The 12628-nt window shown below is 35.7% G+C and overlaps 1 pseudogene; it reads left to right on the top strand.

The window, feature by feature from the left end:
- Positions 1-26: 26 nt before the first annotated feature.
- LOC130229077 (globoside alpha-1,3-N-acetylgalactosaminyltransferase 1-like) lies at positions 27-8946 on the top strand (annotated as a pseudogene).
- The last annotated feature ends 3682 nt before the right edge of the window (positions 8947-12628 follow it).

Genomic DNA, 12628 nt, shown 5'->3' with positions numbered 1-12628 from the left:
TGTGGACACAAATTAAAACAGGAATAATGCCACTGCAGGCAAATCTTATTTCATCATTCTTCTTTTTGTTTTGGGATGGCATTGAGTGGGTAAGTAAATACATATTTTCAGCAATATTAGATGTTGACAGATGTTCAGGGTTTGGTTTATAAATTGATTTTCTAAAAATAAGGAAGTACTAATGCAAACTTTTAAATGAAATGTCTATTAAGTGTCTTTTCTGCGGTAAATTTCGTTTAATAGATAACAAAACACATGCATATATTACAGACCAATTTCAGTTGGTCTTTTTATATTATAGCATTTAAGATTGGACAATATTAACTTGTGGGATCTTTTTAATTATGTAAAATCTTAAGAAGAAACATATAGATATATATCAACTACTATCGTTTTTTTTTTTGTGATTAACATATTAGCTCCTGCCGTTAAACTGCAATGCATTTTACCCAGAAGTTGAGGGATTCTGTATTATTAAAGGGATTGTTTGGCCACAAATGAAAATTGTCATTTACTTTTTTTTCCACTTGTTTCCAAACCTGTTTGAGTTTCTTTCTTCTGTTCAACAAATGATAAGTTCAAGGAAGCTGAAAACCTGTAACCATTAACTTTAGTATTTGTTAATATTATGGAAGTCAATGGTTACAGATGTCTTTAAAAATCTTTTGAGTTCAACAGATGAGAGAAACTGAAAGGTTTTTATAACCACTTGAAGGTGAGTAAATTTCATTAAGTTGACTTGTTGCTTGTTTAAAGTTGTCATCTTTGCTTTTGTGCTATATTTTCAACATTTGAGACCTGTAAAAAAGGCATCAATGCTTTAATAGCATTGACCTGAAACACCACATAAGTAAACATAAGTATTGTAGCATATGAATATACAAGATAAGCCCTGGTTTAACTGGTCCCTTAACTTTATGAATTAGGGAATGGGTTCTGATGAATGAGCTGACCTCAATATAGATTGTGTAGTGGTCAGCGGTACTCAGGAACTTGTGGAAATTCAGTTGTGGAAATTAATTTTTAAAATGAACAAATGCTGCAGCCAGTTCAAGTTTTACTTTAGCTCTGGTAAACCTGCCAATTCAATGACAGGATCTTCTACTGTGTCACTTCTACCCGCCGTACCTGATAATGTGATGGAAGTTGAGATTTGTTCTCCCTGGAGCATGTCATCAGAGAAGTCCTTCCCACATCCAGCAATAGTCATCTTCCTAACATTCTACCTCCTGATTTAAATCAGGGCAAGTTAGAGAAGGATCTAGCTCCTGCATTAGCGACATGCATTAGAATTTGACTTTTTTTTACATTATTATTTTTGGGGGTTTCACCTTTAATGGATCAGAAAGTGTAGAGTATTCACAGGAAAGTATGGAGAGGGGAAGGATCAGCACAGGACCATGAGGCGGGAATCGAACTCGGGTCACCATGAGCACTGGAGTGCATGTGTCGATGCACTAACCACTGGTGCCAACAGAATTGGACTTTTAAAACATATTGCGAACTTTAAATTGAAAGTATAATCTGTATATCATAATATCATTAAGTATTAAGCGTTTATATGAATTGTTTTCGAGCCTTAAATATTGTATGTACAATGGTAGGTTCTGCTAAACAGACCGACAAGAAACTATTAACTATTATTTGTTTTTATGTTAAAAACGTTATATTAAAACATCTACAAACCCTTAAAACTGGTTCAAGTTCAGGTATAAACTATGGAACCTGTTTAGCAATTCACCACTGGGGTGATCTGAATGAAGCTGCATGATTTATGTAGATTGAATGGTATTATGCAGGTCGCCCCCAAGCAGAGAACCATTACATTTACAGAATGTCTCAAAGCTGTGATGAAACAACAAAGCCCCATTAACTGTAATCACATGACCTTGCCAATTGGATATGCACTTCAAAACCAGTCATTCAAAACAAAAGGTTTGTAAAAGGTTTCACAGTTTCGGGAAGCAGTGTCTGGAAAGCAGCCATCACTACAAGACAACAGACCAAACACACCTTACACATTCCAGGAAAAAAGGGATTATTTTAATCCAAACTTGGGTAAAATATGGACAAACCCAAGCATTGGCTACATTTTTAAATTAGCTTGTATATAAAAAATAAATACCCAGTTGTTGGGTGATGATTTTTTTATATTTGACCTAAATGTAGTTTTAAACAACACAGTATCTTTAGTGCAGTGTTTACTATTTCCCTAATTCCTGAGAATGACATTTCTATGTTGTTCACTTCAATTCACAAAACTAAGCAGCCTGGCCAGACTGGGATATCAACTACCATATGTTGGTTTCAACTGCTTTTTTTCAGGGAATGTAGTGATGTATCAATGTGCCATTCTGTGGATTTCCTTGTTTGGTGGTTTGTTGAAGGACCAAAAAACTAGCAAAAAAAAAATTGTATTGTATCAAAAATATGCATTGGCTGCACGGTGGCACAGTAGGTAGTAGTGGCGTTTCTGTGTGGAGTTTGCATGTTCTCGCAGTGTTCGTGTGGGTTTCCTCTGGGTGCTCCTGTTTCCCCCACAAGTCCAAAGACATGTGGTACAGGTGAATTGGGTAAGCTAAATTGGCCGTAGTGTGTGTGTGTGAATGAATGTCTATGGATGTTTCCCAGTGATGGGTTGCAGCTGGAAGGGCATCCGCTGCATAAAAACATATGCTGGATAAGTTGGCGGTTCATTCCGCAGTGGCGACCCCAGATTAATAAAGGGACTAAGCCAAAAAGAAAATGAATGAACTTTAGAAGCTAAACCCTTCAAAAGGATGAGGTCTTACCAAATGAAACAGAGTGAATATTTGTGGGTTTGATGAGGCATTATCAGTCACAAAACTGTACTCAATTCTTGCTTGGCAGTACAAGAAAAAATGGGAATGAAAGAGAAATAGCATTTGTTTGGGTTTTGAAGTTGTGGCATTTTTCCTAGAGTGTGACCTTCTTTGTGTTTTGTTTTGCTATTACTAGGTCCTTTATTTTGATGTCTTTTATATTTGTGTTTTTAAAAAACAATACATATTTTCATTGTCAGAAAAGATCATATTTTATCATCCATGTCATTACTATTTGCTTCATGTGTACTTGACAAACTTTTGCTCAGACAACAGACACACATCTTCCCTCATGAAGTTTTACGTCTTTCTTCACAGGCTCATTTACCTGAGCACAAACCAGAGAAGGTGAGTTTCGTAACACACCCACTACAAAAACATGGTTCCGACATAATGAAATTTTGCATATTAGCTGATTATAAGTTTTCATTTTACTGTTTTAAGCTGCAGTCAGGACTCATAGAACATTTTTGCAACGTAAGTAATGCAGTTACATATTATTCTCATTTCAATACACAAGAAACGAATGCTCAAATATTCTAATAGTTCAGCAAATACTTGTATACACAATCTATATGATCATAATTCCACTGAGTAAGAGTTTGACTTTTCAGACCAGCGGCAAAACCAAATAACCTTGAAAGCCAGAGAAGTTTGAGAACATCGCCAGGGTAAGTATTACTTTATTTTAAATGATTGTGTTTAGCATACAATTGGATAGACACACAATCAAAATGACAACCAGTGCATTTGCTAAAATGTTTTGTTATTTCGTATAGAGTAAAACAGTCAAATTAGTCATGTACACATTGTAAACAGCGATGCCCACATTTAAAGTTATAGTTGTGCATCTATGGTATTTTGCTAGTTTGTGTTTCTGAAATTTTGAGTTGGGTTACTTCACATCACTCCAGCTAATAGACTACATGCTGTTATACAATTTTAACTAAACACTCTTGCTAAGGTGTCATGTTCTTCGTTTGTCATTGCTTAACAAAGAGTACACTTTAAGTGTGGCTTTGTCATTTCATGATAAGGCATTTTTCAAACAGTCAGTCTAAATCAGTTTTAAACACAGTTGGAATCTGGTCATATTTAGTTTGATTTACAAAGTATTATTTGGATCTGTTTCAAGCTAGATTCATGTGGTTAGAAACCCTGTTGAAATTCTATTTCTGGAAATCAGTTTCAGGTAGATTTTTTTCTGCCATCTTTTTGTGTAGTTTTTTTTCATTTTAGATTTATCTTTATTCTCAGTTTTTGGGGGGTTTTAGAGGAAGATTTGGCATCACAAGTGAGCCCAGACTCGTACCTCCTCAATTTGTCTTTTCCTCCACATAAAGTATAGAAGAGAGACTAATCTCTGATGTCCACTTAAAAACAACACCGTGGCCCTTGTGACCTTTTTTGAGTACAAACTTTTTAACCACATGCACGCTGTAGCTAAATTTGGTTGTAAGTTCTGATTTTCATACTTACTATCTGCTCAGTACTTTCTGGGAGTGCCTGAACCCCACAAACTGAATTGAATCAAGCTTTATGAATACATTTCCCTGGTAGCAAGAAATTAAAGAATTCTGGCCTAGATTTGGCATGAAGCTGACACAGCAGGCAATCATTTGGCAATGGCATACAGCATTTGGGCCAAACATGGCCCGGGTTTGGCAGAGGTGGCACCATCTTAAAGGCGGCACACAAGACATGGGCCACATGTCAAATGCACTATTTGGCCCAGATGTTAAAAATTGATATGTGGGCCCCTAAAGTTTGGCCTATCTTGACCCATATTTAAAATACATTTAAATTTTTTGTGTAAAGAAATATATCATTCCGCTGTGGTGACCCCTGATAAATAAGGGACTAATCTGAAGGAAAATGAATGAATGGATGAAATAATTAAATACACAGTCATTTCCATCTTCCTTTGCATCTTCTAATGCCTTCATTTTAGTCCAGGAAGCAATCAAGATTAATTTGTTTGAATTATTAATCTATTGCTCCCTGTATGTTCCTAGATAACTGAATTCAACCTACATTACATATGTTTTATTAACTAAATTATTCTTTTACAAATTTTATTATTATTAACCATTGCTTACATTACCATTATTAATGCACAATGCTCATGGGCTTATCAATTTCATTACAGTGCTGAGACACCAAGTCTGAGTCACCACCAGTTCAGGCACAGATGTAGCTTATTAACTTAGCTGAGACTTGGCCCAGAAATGGTCCGTGTTTGGCCCTTGTCTGGAAGCCAGACTTGGTCCAGTCATGTCCCATAATTCACTGCGGCATTTGGGCCAAGCAAGAGCTGATTGTGTGGGCCATGCAGAGAAATTTTGCTATGTGTGTTCAAACATGTTTTAACTAGTCACTAGTCACTAAGGCAGCCAATCAAGTGTGTGTTTTGTGAAGCAGCCACAAACATGAAACACTATACCACCACTTAAACTTTTCTATCATTAAGCCACAAACAAAAAAACACATTCTTGGTTCTTGATAGTTTCATGGTTCTCAGGTTACCATGAGAGGTGAATAAAGATTTACTAATCTTTCCATTTCATGGACTTCATTTCACAACCTATGAAATGCCTGTTTTTCTTTCTGCTAATTTAAATGTGTTACAGGTTTCAGTACAAACAGCCCAGTTTGCTAGCAGGGTGAGTATTATGTTTTCACCATTAACTTTTTCCCATTTCCACCTACAAACAGAATGAGTACAGTGCTGAGCATTTATTTATATTTGTTTGTGTTTTATACAGTCGGGCAGATGTTGTTTCTTTATCGCCATGGCTAGCCCCTATCATTTGGGAGGGGACCTTCAACCCCACACTGATTGATTCTATCTACAAGCAACATAACATCAGCATTGCCACAACTGTCTTCGCTTTGGGAAAGTAAGCTCCTCATTATACCTGTGTGTCTTAGTGGCAAGGCTGTGTAAGAATCAAGGTGGCACTGGCATACTCACACTGATCAGTGACCTACCCAATCAGATGAGACACAATATTGTTTTAAAATAGGGGAGAAATTAGTAGAGCTCTACGATATTGAGGTAAAAAGATATTTGCTTATCTGTTATATATTTTAAAATATAAAATAATTTCACAAGATGAATTCAATAGTTCTGTTGAAAAAGAAATATTTATTAAATAATGGTTGGGTGACTTTTTTAGTAAAGTGCGTCTGTATAAATATAATAAACAAATTACACATAGTAAAAAGTACAGATAATCAAGTACAGATAGATAAAATTGAATACAATTAAATTTAGCAGTGCTTAATGTTATTTTTATGGCTATTCTAACAGTCTTAAGAATTATTCTATCAAGTCTTAAAGAAATTAAATAATCAAATATAAAATGCCACTGAATAGTCTTCAATAACCTACATAAATTAAAATAACTTTTATTAAAGCTACATACATCATACATTTTTCATACATTAAGCTCCCTTTAATATAATGTTTGAACTGTGAGGAGAAGAGTGTGAACTCAAAGTTTTTTAAAATGTGGATTTTTCTACATTTACAGAAGATGCTTCGTAATTAGGCAAATCATCAAGTGGCTTAAGAATAGATGGATAGCTTTAACAAAGCAGCAGTAATGCCACTCTAGGATGATTATCTCAAGATCTGAACACGATTTTATGCGAAATTTGGGCTCGTTTTAATCAAGAACATCTCCGGAAATGTGATCCACTGTGGTTAACTAAACACAACTAGCTACATGTGTATCTTTTAGATAAACTTGGTATTTATGGGTCTCTGGCTGAAATGACTCTTTCAGCTAAAATCAGATATTGCCATTTTAGCTGTCTAATAAATTTGCATTTCTACTTTTATCTCATGTACAGTAAAATTATATAGTTAACCTATTTAATCTAATTCCTCCTGCATTTTGAGAATAAGCGTTTACCTATAATAGTATCTGGATGCAGCCTTGATGATGCAAGCTGAGACTGCATATCTCAGTGATGCAATGACAGACACAATGCACTCATTGGAGCTAGTGACGTTACTGTGAGGGGTGTGGTTAGGTCAGCACATTAAAAAGCATTGGATGCAGCTCAGATTGCTCTGCATCCAGACCCCTCTCGTTTTACTGTAGAGCTCCTTATCACACAAATTTCACACCTCCTTTTGGATTAAGTTGGTTAAATAAGGTTTTATATACTGTATGGGAAACAGCATAGTCAGAATTGAATTGCAATTCAGTTGTTTTTATAAAGGTTTAGTTCTTCCAAAACCAATAATTATGTTATTAATTACTACTCTTCATGTCAACATCCCCTCATTATTAGTATATTGTGCTAGTTCAGGAGCACTGTGACGTAGACCCTCCAGATGCTCACACATGGCTTATTCTCATTCATTTCGGCTTAGTCCCTTTATTCATCATGAGTCGTCACAACAGAATGAACCGCCAACTTATCCAGCATATGTTTTATGCAGCGGATTATGCATATGTTTTATGTCTTTTGATTGTGGGGGAAACCGGAGCCCCTGGAGGAAAGCAAACACGAGGAGGACATGCAAACTCCACAGAAATTCCAACTGACCCAACCGGGGCTCGAACCAGCGACCTTCTTGCTGTGAGACGACAGTGCCAAACACTGAGCCACCATGTCACTTTGGCTTATTCTGTTCAAAATAAATAACAGGAACATTTAAGATAATACATCAGCAAACAACCGAGCATGACACACTCACAGCAGTCTCATGAATGTGTGCAATATACAAACACTAAGGAGAAGAATTCACCTAAAAAGATTCCACCTAAAATATCTTCATTTGTGTTTGATGATGAACAAAGGGTTCAGGGAGTTGGAAAAATATGAGGGTGAGTAATTGATAACATCATTTTAATTTTGGGGAGATTTATCACTTTAATTGTAAACAATTGAATAATGTGTTTATAAAACCAGTCAAATAACCATTAACAAATTTTCCCCTCTCACATCTCCTAGATGTGCAAGCAGGACATATATAAACTTACCTGGTCATGTGACATCGCTACATTTTAATCAAAGCAATCTATTTTTTATTCATAAATTGATTTTTTTTTGTCCAAAGTCAAAAACAGTTTTTTTAAATAAGGAAAAAACATGGTCACACAATTGTGATGGGATTGAACAGATTAAGTTTAAGAGTAGGCCCTGAGGTCTACTTTATTTCACCAAAGGTCTATGATTTCTGGCCTTGTCATTGGTTTCCTCCTCTATAGTATAGTAAAAGGTAAAGATAAATCAATAGACTAACCATGTTATCTGTCATTGTGTTTATTAGATACACGCGTTTTCTCAAAGATCTTCTGGAGTCAGCGGAGGAGCATTACTTTGTTGGATTTCGAGTCCATTATTACCTGTTCACGGATCAGCCTGAAGCAGTTCCTGAAGTAAAGATGGGTGAAAACCATCGTTTGACAGTCAGAAAGGTCCCAAGTTTGGACCGATGGCAGGACATCAGTATGGGCAGGATGGAGATACTGGAAAAACTAATAGCAAATGAACTGATGCATGAGGCCAACTATATATTCTGTCTTGACGTGGATACTAAGTTTTATGGTCGCTGGGATCAGAGACTTTGGGTAATCTGGTAGGAGTTATTCACCCTTGGTTCTTTGATTATCCAAGGGATTCGTTCACATATGAGCGAAGACCGGAGTCTAAAGCGTTCATTGCAGCTGGGGAAGGTGATTATTATTACACTGCTGCTGCATTTGGTGGCACATTAGAGGAAATCCATCGTCTCACCAAAACCTGCCGCGAGCAGCTGAACGCTGATCATGAAAACTCCATTGAGGCGATATGGCATGAGGAGTCTCACTTGAACAAGTACTTCCTTTACAACAAACCCACTAAGCTGCTGTCACCTGAGTATCTGTGGCGGGACATCAACATAAGTGCAGGACAAATAAAATAATTCGCTTCTCTCATGTGGCTAAAAACAATGCAGAGGTTCGTCCAAATGCATAACATATGTTGTGAATCTGTCATCCAGCAAATCTGACAACAGGGACGTTGCATCTACCACATAAAACACAGACATGTACAAACATTTATGAACGTAATGTTTGTATGTAGCAACAGGAGCTTATTGAATGACCACATAATTATGGTAACTTTGTACAGTACTTCCCATTGTTATTGTCCAGTCAAACACAGCCTAGAATTACTGAGGTCACTTACAACCCTTTGTTTTACCTTTTTGGTTTTAAAAAAGAGAGGTGAGGTAGGAGGTTTAGAAAGCAAACCAGCTAAAGGAAAATTTGGTCTGATCTGAACTTGAAATCAGCTAAAATTGTCTTTGTACTCTACTGCATAAATTTTTTTTTTTTTTTTTTTTTTTTTTTTGCATTATCTTATTCATAGTTATGAAAGGTTGCACTTATATTTTTGTATGTTATAGTGTATACAGTGAACAAGCATTATGGACACATCAACAGCAAAAAAATGTATATACACTGCTGTAGAAAAGTCATATATATCAAGTCAGATATATTTCTATGTTTTATATAACTGTGTTTATAGTATACATATTATTTGTAATTCAACAAATAAATATAAATAAACTATTTTTGAGACAATAATGTCCCCCAAATATTTGCCATTGCTACTTTTCTACTTATGCATCCCCAAGATGTTTATAAATGTTCAATTTATGATGATGTTTATGTAAAACTCTATATACCGTTGTACAAACATGTATGTGAATAACTATTAACATTGCTCAAGGGGACACATTATACTTTTTGAGGTTGATGGGTTTTTCAACGTTACTGTCAAATTGTGGCAAATTCAGGCAAATTAAATCTTTAAAGAAAAAGTATTTGGTCTTTTATTTCTTTGTTAATGTTCTATTGACTAAATGCTTTTTTAAAATAAACAATTCCAAACTGATTTACCTGCCACTTTATTAGGTACACCTGTCCAAATGCTCGTTAACACAAATTTCTAATCAGCAAATCAGATGGCAGCAACTGAATGCGTTTAGGCATGTAGACATGGTCAAGACGAACTGCTGCAGTTCAAACTGAGCATCAGAATGGGGAAGAAAGGTGGTTTAAGTGACTTTGAATGTGGCATAGTTGTTGGTGCCAGAAGGGCTGGTCCGAGTATTTCAGAATCTGCTGATCTACTGGAATTTTCATGCACAACCAGCTCTAGGGTTTACAGAGAATGGTCTGAAAAAGAGAAAATATCCAGTGAGCGGCAGTTCTGTGGAGAGGGGGTCGGGATGCAGACTTGGTGCAGTACAATCTGAGCTGCATCCAATGCTTTTTAATGCGCTCACCTAACCATACTCGTCACAGTGACGTCACTCACTCCATTGAGTGCATTGTGTCTGACATTGCATAGCTGAGTGATGCGATCTCAGCTTGCATCATAAAGGCTGCATCCAGATACTATCGGTTCTGTGGGTGCAAATGCCTTGTTGATGCCAGAGGTCAGAGGAGAATGGCCAGACTGGTTCAAGCTGATAGAAAGGCAACAGTAACTCAAATAACCACTCGTTACAACCGAGGTATGCATGAGCATCTCTGAACGCACAACACGTCCAACCTTGAGGCAGATAAGCTACAGCAGCAGAAGACCACACCGGGTGGTGCTCCTGTCAGCTAACAACAGGAAACTGAGGCTACAATTCACATGAGTCTCGATTTCTGCTGTGACATTCGAATGGTAGGGTCAGAATTTGACGACAACAATATGAAAGCATGGATCCTTCATGCCTTCTATGAAAAGTTCAGGCTGGTGGTTGTGGTGGTGCAATGGTATCATAAAGCGTATCATAAAGCGTAAATCGTCACAGACTTGTTTCTTGAACATGACAATGAGTGAACTCCACAGCCACCAGATCTCAATCCAATAGAGCTCCTTTGGGATGGGGTAGAATGGGAGATTCGCATCATGGATGTGCAGCTGACAAATCTGCAGCAACTGCATGATGCTAGCATGTCAATATGGACCAAAATATCTGAGGAATATTTCCAGTGCCTTGTTGAATCTACAGTATGCCACGAAGGATGAAGGCAGTTCTGAAGTCTGTAAGGTGTACCTAATAAAGTGGCGGTGAGTGTGTGTAATTATTTTAAAGACTATTTGCCCTTTTTTAACTTACAGGTTCAAAAAGAGCATATATGTGTGATGTCAGAAGAACATGTCACTGAACTCCCTGTCCCAGGATCCCTATCTCCATGTATGCATCTCCATGTAAATGTAGGCCATTAGGACAGTTTTGGGATCTAATTACAGCTCTCTGTTCGAATGGTCACTTTGTTGCTGCGTGTCACTGGTAGTATGATTGGGCTTAAGCATTTGTGACTATAGCAACTATCACAAATGGATGATAATAAAAAATTTATTTTGAATCAAAAATAATAAAAGTGAGGAAAGACTAAATAATTAATGCATGTTCATCCTATATACTATGGTCTACATTAAATTGTGCTCAATGTCACCAACACAAATTGTAAGAATGAAGAACGAATATTAAAATAGCATAATGCACACAATAAAATACTTTTTTCCTTCTCACAGTATTGTAAATTTGTTAAATGATCATTTTTGTTTTCATAATATGTATTTATAATTTATTATATATTTTTTGCAAAATAAATGAATAAAACACAATGCTGAGCATAACTGAGTACAGTACACCCCATTTTGAAAATGAATATTTTTATCCATTCTCAATTAATATAGGCAATGTATTTTGGTTCATTTAAACGAAACAGATTTATTAAACATATTTTGAAATCAAAAGATAATATAATTAAAGTCAAGAAAATTTTAGCAAAAAAAAAAAAAAAAGTGCAACCTACAACATTTCAACAAAATTTTTCTTCTCTTGATTTTTCCTCTTTTTAAAATTGGTATGTAAATTTTTTTCTATGACATAAATTTGGGTGTACTAGTTTTTGGACCGTTATCGTAAGTTATTTTGTTAGATAAGCTCCAGATTTGGCTTCAGTACTGACTAATCTAATGTATATGCACAAATATAATAATGTATAGCTTTCTATTAAAATATGAATTTAAAAGAGAGATTTGTGAGAGGTGTACTTATATATGCTGAGCACTGTAAATGTTACCTAACAAAATATTACAGTAAAGGCCCAACAAAGAACAATTATCAGAGGTTTAAATTGGAAGAAGGTTTGGCCGTTGCCTAAATTTTTTTTTAATACAAACTAATTTAAAGAGGTCGCAAAAACTGTTCATTTTATTTGTCAAGAAACTGTCGCATTTTGTGGAATTGTCAATTTTCAAAGAAAATATGGCACAAGATCTCCAAATTCATAAACCACAAATTATTGCCAAATTTCTTAGAATACCAGCATGTTATTTTTGGATTTTTTAACTGTAACAAAAATTAGAGAAGGAAGCTTATGTTATTAATCGTTTGATAATATTTACAAATTACCATATTCACAAATTTAATATTTTTGTATTTGTATTGTTTTGTACTTTGTTCTTGCTGCATTCATAATAAAAAAGAAAAGAAAAAAGAAAAACATTATTCACCAAGGCAACAAACAAAATAGAGAGAAATTTGCATCACACCACAGAGCATCAGTGGCAGGCCACACAAACAATCATGCAATACCTGTCGAATACAGTAATCCAAAGAAGTAATCAGGGAAATCACTAAAGTCGGTAGGCAAAACAATGCACAATGTTGCCACATTAAGTTTTTCATGATTAAACAACATGAAATGCTAGGAACATAATATGCATACGCTCGAAAAAGAGTTACTATCATAGTTTTCTGACATTGC

Source organism: Danio aesculapii, chromosome 5 (genome assembly GCF_903798145.1).
Source record: "Danio aesculapii chromosome 5, fDanAes4.1, whole genome shotgun sequence".
Classification (NCBI taxonomy): domain Eukaryota; kingdom Metazoa; phylum Chordata; class Actinopteri; order Cypriniformes; family Danionidae; genus Danio; species Danio aesculapii.
Note: the sequence above shows the minus strand (reverse complement) of the source record. Positions and strands in the feature narration are given on the sequence as shown.